Source organism: Canis lupus, chromosome 26, assembly GCF_003254725.2.
Source record: "Canis lupus dingo isolate Sandy chromosome 26, ASM325472v2, whole genome shotgun sequence".
NCBI classification, from domain to species: Eukaryota; Metazoa; Chordata; class Mammalia; order Carnivora; family Canidae; genus Canis; species Canis lupus.
Window position 1 is genome coordinate 25,336,389 of NC_064268.1, and position 12,989 is coordinate 25,349,377.

At 42.4% G+C, this 12,989-nt stretch overlaps 1 long non-coding RNA gene across 1 annotated transcript; it reads left to right on the forward strand.

Annotated features, from left to right (window-relative positions):
* Positions 1 to 410: 410 nt before the first annotated feature.
* Positions 411 to 9,765, forward strand: LOC112676891 (uncharacterized). Its single transcript, XR_004809623.2, has 2 exons — positions 411 to 799; positions 9,598 to 9,765. It is a non-coding gene; the product is annotated as an uncharacterized LOC112676891 (long non-coding RNA).
* The last annotated feature ends 3,224 nt before the right edge of the window (positions 9,766 to 12,989 follow it).

Genomic DNA, 12,989 nt, shown 5'->3' on the forward strand with positions numbered 1-12,989 from the left:
TCAAGAGGTTTATCTTATTCTGAAATTGAAAAACCTGACTGTGAAGCACTATCTTGGATTTAAATACAGGTCATGATTGTGTGGACACCAGGAGGCTCTGGGCCATTGTGACTGACAAGTTAGAAGGACTGATGCCCACCTTCTTGACACATGAGAAGGGCCTGAACCTGCTTCAGTGGGACTTGGAGCAGGACTCCACCCATTTGAGGTTCTCCTCTGCTGTGACTCTATAACCCCCTGGTGAAACTGGATGGTGGCATTTCTCAACCCACATGGAAACCTACATCATCTCTTCCTTCTTCCTGTGACTAAAGGCATCACCAGTCCAAAATCATGTAGGGAACAGTCATGGGGAATGTGACTCCATATGTCATGAGTGACTCCATTCCCAAGAGCAAAAGGAAAGAAGGAGTAAGACTCTGTCCGCAGATCTCATCGTTGTGCCCAGGAGGCTGCGCTGTTATTTCCTTCATGGTTCAATGCCCCATTGTGACCTACAATGCACATGAGAACACCGCCTGCTACCCCAGTGTAGCTCAGAGAGCAGATCCTGCCTTCACTTACAGGACGTGGTGCTCACCATGCCCCCCCTCCACAGTGTAGGATTCCAGAATACCCACCTGTTTCTATTCTGCACACATGAGCTCCAGGAACTACAAAGTCAGCATGATTAAGGTCCTTGTTCAGGTGACCAAATGTCAGAGAGGGCAACTGAGGATAGGACCCTTGTGATGGGAAGAATAACTGGGGGGTGTCCTGAGAGGAGTGCGGGGGAGTTCCCTCAAACTGGAAGATTAAGGTGAGTGGCAGATGACAAGTTGTTAAGTTCACAGGGGCTTCTCTGACCTGACAGGAGCCTGAGCTTTGAAAGGATCAATCTTTTCCCAGGTTTTTTGTATCTATCTATCTTCCTCATGCCCTCATCCATTCACTCCAACACATTCCACAGGTTCCTCAGATAGCTCTCCTTTGGAGGGGCAGGGGCTCTATGCTGGAGAACCCGCAATGATCTAGGCAGAGGAGGTCCATTTCCTTTGCCTTAGATAGTCCTCTCTCACCCTGCACTTTTTGCTTAACCTTTTCTCCTCTCCTGGACATCTTGTAACTTTTGACTTCCTATCCCTCTGTTATTGATTTGGTTCTCCAAATATGAATCACCTCCATTTTCAGAGTACATGGTTAAAATCTCCCCTTCATCTGGGATTCCATGAAAAATGCCTCTCTCATTCTTCAACAGGCCCAGCGAGGGCCTTTCCCTGAACCACAATTTTCTATGACAGAGTTTCATAATTCTGTCTCTGACTTCTTCTTCTTACACTTGCCTTTGTCTAAGACCAGAAGCAGAGACGGGCAAATATGTGGAGTAGATGTATGGGGATAGGCCACTACCTTATATAGAGAAGATGCATCTTTACAAGGGAACCTTAATTTTGTTGAAGGTCCATGAATCTTTCCTAGAATCCTCATTCAGATCCTTCCTCACTTGGAGAGTTCAGAGGTGGGGCAGACCCACTCATCTCAGGGGAGGACTGCTGGTCTTTGACAACCTCCTCCCCTAAGGACTCACTTAGATGGTCCCTGTTCTCCTCAACACAAATTACCCTTATTTTCACAATCTGACCTTTTTGTTATTCATATGTCATATCCCATCTATATCTATGTATTTAAGATATTTATATACATTTCAGATATTACAGCATATTTTAAAATTATGTACTTTATGAATATCTGGGTCTTAGAGATTCAATGCTGAATAACTTCTATAACTTCTTTATTTGTAACTGAAGAAGTCTCAGTAGTGGAACATATGAATCAATTAAACAAGGTACCATTATCTGGGAAATAGTTTATTACCAGAAACTTATAGTTACTCACTGCATGATTCCAGCATAAACAGACAATAAGGACATCTAATTGGAATGAAATATACTTTTTTAAAAATCAACCTTCAAATAATCCAGCAGTCGTAGGTGTGCGTCAAATCTTGAGGGTTATTCCCTAGATATCATTGTTCTCAGAGAAGGGGAATTATGGTCCAGTGAGGAGATGGGGGAGATGTTAGAGCTTGGAGGAGGGAGGGGAAGCTGGGGAACCAGCAGAGAAAGGCTGCTTATAGGGAGGAGGGTGTCCTCTACCAGGGGCCACATCCTGAGGAAGCAAAGAGCTGGAAGCATATCTCTCCTCTCCTTCCTGCCAAAATCACTGGGTCAGGAACAAAGAGGGAAGCTCCTTCCTCACCCCACCTCTTACTACTTCGACTGCATCAACCGGAGAATTCTTGGTCCTTGTGAAATACATGTTTCACAAATGATTACATAGGTTCTAGAAAACATAAATCAGGTGTATGTCAAACTGGAAAAGAAGAAAAAGCTTTAGGGTTTTCTATTTTCCCCATAAGGGGTCGAGGCAACAGCCATTTTATTTAGTCATCTATTTTTTCCTGTGCATACAGTCAATCATGTGAGATTGCTTATTTTAAGGTCACGGATGCAGAGCTTCCTTCTCATATTCTTTCCTGTTTCATTACTTGTTCCTACTCTTCCAAAATAGGGAACAAACTCTATCATCAATCCTCAATGAGATCTATCTAGTATCTCCCACAGGAGTTCAAGTGGTAATGCCCTATCACAACCAGGTAGTGTTGTCTATATCCAAAATGAAGAAGCCCAAAAAAGATACTAATAAACAATTCTATTTAGGATAGCATCAAAAAGAATAAAACATTTAGGAGGGAATATAACGAGTAGGAAAAAATTGTAAACTGAAAACTACAAAAGATTGCCAAAAATTAAGCAGATTTCAGTAGTGAGAAGACACGGTGGCAATGGATTGGATGACTTAATATAGTGAAGCTTCAACCACCGTCATCGAAATACATCTACACACTTGGTGTCATCCTGCCATTTGGACACTCTCCTGGTTCAATCCTTCACTGTCTACTGTTCATCCCCTCTGGTTCCCTGTTAGGCAAGATGTTAGACAATAGCTGTTTATTGGACTCAGATCTTAGACACATAACTCCAGTGACTTCCATGGAACTCTGTACAATATTTCTAGGTTAGAGTCCAATGTAATTAGAGTGCAGGACCATGATGGTTTCAGTGCAGGGGAGGTTGAAGAACACCTCAGAAGTGAGGAGAGGTCCATTTATAGTAAGGCTCTCTTAATAGGAATCTTCATGCTGAGTAAATAACAGAATGAGCCTAGAAATACAAAGTATATCAGAGGGACAAACAAATTAGAATTTCTGGCTAACATTCAGGGGAAAAAATGATCTCAGACAAATCAGTAGGGGTGGAAGACATATTTCCCCTGATGGCATTATATTGTCATAGCAAATATAGGCTGAAAAGCCTTAGCAGTGAGGGATGCAGACTTGACAGGAAATCTATATAGTAACAAGAAAACAACAACAACAGCGTTCAAATGAAAGAAGAATTCACATAGAATCATTAGAAGGTGTGAACCATCTTGGTACCCTGAGAACCTTATGACCTTTACTTGTTTCAAGAGGATGATAGAGTTGTAAGGACCTGAGGCACCTGGAAGAAGCAAACTCAATGACAGATAATTCTGAAGTATCTGGTAATATGAGCACAATGCAATTTATCATGTATTTAACTGTCTGGAGACCATTAGTTTTTTGAAAATAACTGTCAGGGCCAAAATTGACAAGGGCAACTCCTCATTCTCCTTTCCTGGGCAGTGACATTAAAATGATTGAGTTGCACAGTCTGGACACCATTCCAAGAGTGTTGGGTGGAGTCAGAGGAGATGGTGGGCTAAGCATGTTAGCGCAGCAGGGGGCGCTGTCGCATGGGTCCTGTGAGACCAGACTTCTGGGCCAGGTGTCTAAGAAAATACACAAATACACAAATTCTTGCAAACTGGGCAGGCAGTGTCCTCAGTGAAGTATTGTGCTCCCAGGAGTCCCTGGAGTCTCATGAGTTCTCAGTTCTGACTCAATTTCTCCAGGCACATTTCATCCTCAATCCCCATGGAGTCATTTTCAGAGCTGATGTTCAGGCAGAGGGAGACAATCAAATACCTGGTCAAATTTGCATTTTAAAAAATCATCAGTATTGCTACCTGTGTCTAAGGTGAGAGACCTTTGATGAGGGGCAAATGGGAATGCCACCAGTGAGTCCTCAGGGATCAGAGTGGTGGGGCTTCTCTGTCCTGTCCTGATTCTTCCCTTTACCTCCTCCCTCATCAACAAGGGGTTCCTTTCAGTGATGAGGGAAAAGATGCAGAGGGCGGTCATTTGTAGACCCTTGCTCTCATTATTTGCACAGGATGGTCATCTCCCCAGTCATCCAGTTGCCTTATGGTTCAAGCTCTTCTTCAGGGGGCTAAACTGGAATATGCTATGCTGTCGTCTGTGGTAACAGATAATTTTTTCTCTTAGAAAAAAATATTCATATTTGCATCTAATTTCTAATCTCTCTATATATACATAATATATATTTGAAATATATTGTATAAATATGTAAGCATTAAACATATGATAAATATATAATGTATTATATTTCAAGACTATTATTCGAATGAGAGAGAGAGAATGTGTGGGGAAGGGCAGAGGGGAGGAGTGAGAAATTTTAGCAGATTCCATTGTAGAGGTGACAAGCAGATGTGGGGAATTGAGACCGGACGAACCTCCTGAGTTCTGTCCTCAATCCATTGGGCCTGAACAAAATGGCTTGTTGTTTGGAAGCTCATTTGTAGCATGTATGGATTCAGACTGTGTGTTCTCTAGGCCTTGAGATGGGATCGTCATAAGGACTTTTACTACCATCCCTGGTGTCACCCCATACCATAGTTATTTCCTCTTCACCAAGTCATTAGAAACGCTGGCACATTTGGCCAACCTCATAGGCAAAGATTATAGCAGCAGAACAAAGACACTTGGGGTTTCAGAAATACGGAAGCCGATGGAGAGCAGCTGGTGCCCTGACTGGTATGGTTCCACTTCTAGTATGATCTGGATGACTGGAAAATGTGATGTGAAATGTCTCTTAGAGAAGATGTGTCCCATTTCCCCTGAATAATGACAAAAATAAAACCTAACAGACAAAATCAATAAACCAGAGACAGAATGTATTTCAGATAAATTGCCAAACTTCTGGAGAGTTGAGCAGTCATAAATATACAGATACAAATATATATAAGAAGGAAAGAAAGAAAGGATATAAAGAGAGAGAAAGAAAGAAAAAGGAAGAAAGAAAAAGGAAGGAAGGAAGGAAGGAAAAACACTATACAATGTATTTCTCAAACAAAGCACAAGAAAAAACACGTGGCTAAAAAGTAAGTTAAAGACATTACCAGATATTTCACAGAAGGAGATAGGGAGATTTCATATAAACATGTGATATTCTATTCCATACTATATATCATTAGGGAAAAGCAAAAGCAAATATGAATGAGCTACCATTGCACAATTATCAGAATAGCCAAAATCCAGTAGACTGACATCAGATAGATTATGAACAGAAAAAGAATCATTTAAAATAGCACCAAATGGGGCAGCCCAGTGGTTCAGCCAGTTTCGTAGTGCCTTCAGTCCAGGGTGTGATCCTGGCGACCAGGGATGGAGTCCCGTGTCAGGCACCCTGCATGGAGCCTGCTTCTCCCTCTGGCTGTGTCTCTGCCTCTCTCTCTCTCTCTCTCTCTGTGTATGTGTGTGTGTGTCTCTCATGAATAAAAATAAAATCTTCAAAAAAATAAATAAAATAAATAAATAAAATAAAATAGCACCGAATATGCATTGTCGCCACCCATACTCTCAATGATATGTCATGTTAGTATGACACATCTTCCCAATGATGCACTAAGAACATCAATTCACTTCTGTGCTATTTTTCCCCAAATCCATAAAATTAATGTAATCATGAGAAAAAAATCAGATAAACCCCTGTTCTGGGACATTCTACAATATACCACACCAGCTGTCTCCAAATTCACAAAATCAAGAACAGAGAAAGCCTGAAAACTGATACATTGGAGAATTTTAGTATGTCCTTATGAACATTCTACAATATACCACACCAGCTGTCTCCAAATTCCCAAAATCAAGAACAGAGAAAGCCTGAAACTCATACATTGGAGGATTTTAGTATGTCCTTATGAATAAATTCAATGTTATTACTTGGATTGATTTTAGGCAAAACAGTGTTAAAATAAGTAAATAAATAAATAAATAAACAAACAAACAAATTTTGAAATCCAGATTGAGTCTGCAATTTTTTCAGGATTATCACACCACTGGTAAATACTTGTTTTTATAAACATATCATAACAACACAAAATGTTACCATTAGAAAAAGCTGGGTGAAACATAGAGATCTCTATCCCATATTTGTATTTATTTCCTTAAATATAAACTTATTACAGAATAAAATTTCTATACACAAACAAATAAAAGAAAAAAGGAATAAAAATTTCTTCTCTCCACTCCTCTGCATTTAAGAACAGAAAGACAGATATTTGTGCTCTACTGGTTTCCAGCCGGCCTGTAAAACTTTTCACATTGAGTTCTTGGTTATGGAATGTATTTGTTTTTCTTTACACTGTAAAGAGTAATGTAAAAATAACAATCAGGTTCTTTGTCTTTTATTTACACAGCTTGAGAGTCAAGATAAATCTCCTCCCTTCCAGCAGTTCAGCAGGTTCCCCACCATTCTAGCCCTGGAAGAAAGAATTCAGAATGGGCACCATGAGATTCCCCAGCACTGGACAGCAGGAAGTGCTCCCATTCATGCAGGTCTTCTCTCTTACAACTGAAATGTCCTGACACACTACAACAAACAAGTATAGGAAGACTTTTGAAGGTAGAAAGAGGAAGAAGGAAGACTTCAAACAAATTGAGGAAAATGCCAAAGTGCGTACCCTGGTTCCTTTTCTTGTGTTAGGTCCCCTACATGTAAGACAAGATCCTGTAGGTTCCTCCAACCAAGAAACATTCAAAGGCTGAGATCCAGAAAATCAAACCAGAAAACACTAAATCTCAAAAAAAAAAAAAAAAAAAGAAAAGAAAAGAAAGAAAACACTAAAACTCCAAAAGCAGCAACTCCTTTGGTCAGAGGATATGTAGATAAGTTGGCCTGAGTGGAGGAAATATTTGGACAAACCTGCCCATGACTTGCACACACTAATGAATCCCCAAAGGGTATCCTCATGCAGGGTTCAATTATTGCTCAGCAGAGACATGGTGTCCATATCCTCCTGGCAGAAGCAGGCAGTGTCCCAATACCCATCCGCCATGGTGTCAGCTACTGAGGAGATAGCTGAGCCTCCATCGCATGGGAACATCATCAATTCTGGGCAAGGCAGGCCTAGTTGACTAGTTTGCACCCCAGGTTTTCTCACCCATGATTTTGGCAGATACTGGGGAGATCATATGAACTCCCTCGCTCAGCAGGGAGAATGAATGCAGTGGTACATGGCAAAGCTGGTTTGTTGCCATAACCCATTGCTAGTGGCGGTCTGAACACTGGGGAACTGAGCCTGGGCTCTCCCTGGGCCTCAAAACACTGAAGTATGATGCAGGAGGCAAGGGAGCTGGACCTGCATTTGATCCTCCACTCCCTGGTGTCAGTGAGGGCAAGGAATGCAGTGGGGAGCAGAGGATCCACTCCCTGAAGGAAAGCAGCTCCATTCAGTCCTGTGCATCCCACCATGGTGTTGACAGGGCCCAGGAACGAGCTTGTCCCACACCCCCACCTGATAAGAGCTGGGAAGTGGCAATCACTGCCCCACCTTCTCCAGCAGAGAGTAAGCAGCAGAGTGGTAAACATTTTCATTTGAGCCACCTGGAAGCTGACATGAACACCCTTCCCCTTGCTGCTGCACCTCAGCGGGAGGATCGCTTGTTTGAAGAAAAATAACTGAGGATCAAGCATATCATTATATAATAGCCATAATACCCAGGATCCAATAAAAAAGTATGACATGTCAAGTACCAGGAAGATAAAATCCTGAATAAGAAAGGAGAATCAACTGACACCAGCACTGAGATCACTCACATGCTGTAATTATTGGACAGGTAGTTTTAGGCAACTCTCATAAAACCCATGTGGTGTAAAATTACAAGCACTCTACAACAAATGGAAAAAATAGAAATGCAGAAATTAAAGAGAAATCATCAAAACAAACCAAATGGAAATTTTAGAACTGAAAAAGATAACAGAAGTCATTGACAGAAAGGAAACTCTCCAGAGGGACTCAAGAGTAGGTAACACTTCTTTTTTTTTTTTTTAACACTTCTTATTTGTTTGTTTTCTTGCTTATTTGTTGAAACCAATAATGGGCTCCATTCCTCCTGCACAGTTCCCTCCTCCTTGACTGATCCGCTGAGGCTGTCACCAGGGGGCTCTGTGCACCTGCTCAGAGCTGGCCAGGCCTGAAACCCACTGAAAAGGTTCCACCTGCCTGGGCCCTGCACTGGTGCTTACTGCCAGAGGGAGAGATGACAGCAGCTGTCTCCTCCCAGGGGACAAACCCATAGCTCTCACCCACTCCAGAAATCCACCTTGGATGGAAGCCACTAGCTGGGCTGAGGGTCCAGAATCAGATAGAATTGTGGGCTCCTATTTACACAACATACCCCCAAGCGCACCCTTCATCCCGGAGCTGAGGAGGAGATAAACAAAACATCCCAAAAGAAATAAAAGTTAAACTGAGATATGACTTCACACCAGTCATAACAGCTAATAGACACAACATAGGAAACAGCAGGTGTGGGCAATGGTGTGGAGAAAGGGGAAACGTCTTGCACTATTGATGGGTGTGCAAATTTATGTAGATCCTTTGGAACACAATTTGAAGGATATTCAAAGCGTTAAAAATAGAAATACTCTGTGATTCAGCAATTACCCTCCTGGTATTTACCCAAAGAATACAAAAATAATAGCTCAAAGGGATACATGCTCCCTGATGTTCATAGTGGCATTTTGAGCAATACCAGAGTGAGCCCAACTGATAAATGGTTAAAGAAGTTATATATATACATATATATGATGGAATATTACTGAACCATAAAAAGAATCACATTTTATCATTTGCAAAGATGTGGATGGAGCTAGGGAGTATAATGCTAAGTGAAGTAAGTCAATCAGAGAAAGACAAATACTATATAATTTCACTCATGAAGAATTTAAGAAATGAAACAATGCATCATAGGGGAAAAAGAGAGGAAAACAAGAACGAACCCTTAACTCTAGAGAACTAACTAATGCTTACTAAATGGAAGGTGGGTGGAGGGATGGGTTACAAAGGTGGTGCAGGGGTTTAGGAGTGCACTTGTGATGAGCACAGGCTCATTTATTTAAGTCTTGAACTACTAAATTGTACTCCTATTACACATTGTGTTAATAATTGAAATGTAAAGAAAAACTTAAATAAAAAAGAGACATCCCAGAGACCAGAGCCAGTTTTAAGGCCAGGGAATCTGTGGAAATTCCACAGCATGATCTTGACTCCTCTCCTTCTTCTCCCCTTCCTCAGCCACTTCCCATGTTCATGGGGATCTCAGAGGCATCCTTAGGAGGGATCCATCCACCTTTCTTCTTCATTCCTAACATGTGCCTCTTTTCATTTCAGGGACCAATTCTTAGATCGTGGTGACTCAGGAGACTTCATGGCAGTGTCCCCAGGAGGGACAGTCACTTTCAGGAATGCCTCCAGCACAGGACTCTATCCATACTGGATCTAGGCAAAGATTGGCCAAGTCTGGAGCATTTATTTATAATAAAAACAATAAATACTGATTTCTCAGGCTCCCTTCTTGGGAACAAGTCTGACTTGACCAACTACTAGTGCCCAGCCTGAGGACGAGGATGAGTACCCCTGGGGGCTACACTATAGTGGTGCTGGGCCCAGTGAGAAACCAAGATGAGGAAGGGACACATACACTTTGTTTCATCAAGTGTGGATACAAATATCATGTGATTACTGACATCTCATGGCCAAATACATGAGCCCAGAGCACTATAAATGCAGACTGGTCATGGGGAGATGGGCCTTGGGAAGGGTCTGGTCTGATTTCCATCCCTGGGTGAATGCTAACATTGAAAAGTATATGAGTGACTCAGGAGGCATTAGTTCACAAAAACCCAAAATCAGATATTTTGTATTACAAAATGTCTGTTGGATCAGGACTATAGATTGAGGCTAAATACATTTCCTTTACAGAAAAAAATGAAAAATCGAGAAGTGTTCATTTAGTATTTTCTTGATGCTTACTTTATCAGGTTGCATTTCAGTGCAATGAAACTGTGTTGCATACTTAAAAATAATAATAGCAATTTTTTTTTAAAGGGAGGCCTGCTTAGTTCAGGGGTTGAACTCCTGCCTTCAGCCCTGGCCTTGATCCTGGAGTACTGGATTCGAGTCCCATTTTGGGCTCCATGCATGGAGCCTGTTTCTCCCTCTGCCTGTGTCCCTGACTCTCTGTGTGTGTGTCTTTCTTGAATGAAGAAATAAAAACTTTAAATAAATAAATAAATAAATAAATAAATAAATAAATAAATAAATAAAATAGTGATACTTATAAACTTTTGGGAAAGGATTCTTCTTTCCTAACATTCTCATTTAAATTCTATCTTACCAAAGAACATATGTTGAAATTGTAGAGCTCAGGACTTCGAATGTGACATTATATGGAAAACGGGTACTGCAGATGTAATTAGTACAGATGCAGTGATTAAGGGGGTGGGGTGGCCTCCTAATTCAATTGATTCCTGTGCTTGTACCATGACAGTCAGATGGAGACAAGCAGGGATCCGTGGGAAGGTGGAGACAAAGAATGTGGTTCTGCAGCTGCAGAGAGGGAACCCGAAAATTTGTCCTCAAATTTCTTACAGTTATGGAGAGGCAAGAAGGACTCCTCTGCAGGTTTCAGACAGATCATGGCCACTCCCTACAAAGGGGGGAGGTGTGTATGAACAGCAGAAATGCATAGACATGGCCAACAAGCACATGAGGAAATGCTCCGCATCACTTGCCATCAGGGAAATGCAAATCAAAAATAATAGTGAAAGGGAATAGAAGGGAAGGGAGAAGAAATGGGTAGGAAATATCAGAAAGGGAGACAGAACATAAAGACTCCTAACTCTGGGATACGAACTAGGGGTGGTGGAAGGGGAGGAGGGTGGGGGGTGGGGGGGAATGGGTGACGGGCCCTGAGGGGGACACTTGACGGGATGAGCACTGGATGTTACTCTGTATGTTGGCAAATTGAACACCAATAAAAAAATAAATTTATTATAAAAAAACCACAATGAGATACCACCTCACACCAGTGAGAATGGGGAAAATTAACAAGACAGGAAACTACAAATGTTGGAGAGGATGTGGAGAAATGGGAACCCTCTTGCACTGTTGGTGGGAATGTGAACTGGTGCAGCCACTCTGGAAAACTGTGTGGAGATTCCTCAAAGAGTTAAAAATATATCTGCCCTACGACCCAGCAATTGCACTGCTGGGGATTTACCCCAAAGATACAGATGCAGTGAAACGCGGGGACAACTGCACCCCGATGATTATAGCAGCAATGTCCACAGTAGCCAAACTGTGGAAGGAGCCTCGGTGTCCATCGAAAGATGAATGGATAAAGAAGATGTGGTCTATGTATACAATGGAATATTCCTCAGCCATTAGAAACGACAGATACCGACAATTTGCTTCAACGTGGATAGAACTGGAAGGTATTGTGCTGAGTGAAATAAGTCAATCAGAGAAGGACAAACATTAAATGGTCTCATTCATTTGGGGAATATAAATAATAGTGAAAGGGAATAAAGGGAAAGGAGAGAAAATGTGTGAAAATATCAGTGAGGGTGACACGACATGAGAGACACCTAACTCTGGGAAATGAAGAAGAGGTAGTGGAAGGGAGGTGGGCAGGGGGTGGGGGTGAATGGGTGATGGGCACTGAGGGGGGCATTTGGCGGGATGAGAACTGGGTGTTATGCTATATGTTGGCAAATTGAACTCCAATTAAAAATTTAAAAATTTTCAAAAATATAGTAATAGATGCTTTTGAACACTAACTTCCATAAAGATATCTCGGAATACTTGTTAAATATTGATCTATGAATGTGTCCTGTGCACCTACCAGCCCTTTAAACCAGCTCCACTGTCCTCTGATCAGTGATGCTTGACATGATACACCCTTAACTTTCACCTTTTGTGATAACTTCTCTGGTGACACATTAATTGGCTATTTGTGCACATGGTTGTTCTTTAGATAAGGAAGCATCACTTCACAGAATGAGACCAGAGTAATCGTGTGCTGTGTATACAAATCATGGTATCTAGAGATAAGACATGGGGGTGTGGACACGGCCCTGGTGAGCTGGTGAAAGCCCCTGGGCTCCCAGGGCTTTGATCCCAGATGGGGTGGGTGTGTGACCAACAGGGGGAGCTGTGGACCTGTAGGTGTGGACCCTACATAACTGTTCAGGGAGGAACCTTCACTTAAGGAAGCCTGGGTCTGTGTGCTGAGCCCTCTGCTCACTGATGGGGACTCAACAGCTGTGTCCTCTCAGGCCTGGAAGAGTCCCCTGAGCAGGGACTGCGTGTGGTCTCAGCAGGTTCTTCCTCCAGGGCTCTCCCCAGGGGGGAAGCTAACTCCCAACCTCCACAATGGGGTGTGAGCTGAGCTCCAGCACCAGGGCTCAGGGAGGGGCTGGGAAATCACTAGATGGACTTCATTTGCATGGACACCCTCTGGTAGAAAATAATGGGGGTAAAAGGAGGCATCTGCAGAAGCCCACCTGGTGTGGGGACCGTCACCATGTCCTGGACTCCTGTCTCCTGATGTACTTCTCTCAGTGCACAGGTACAGACAGGCCTCACATACCAGGTCCCAGTTCCTAGGCTCCATCAGCCCCTCTGGCTCAGCTACTGGGAAGTTTTCTCTGGTCTTTGCTCCATTACCCATCAGTGTCTGTGTTTGCAGGTCCCTGTCCCAACCTTTGCGGACCCAGCGC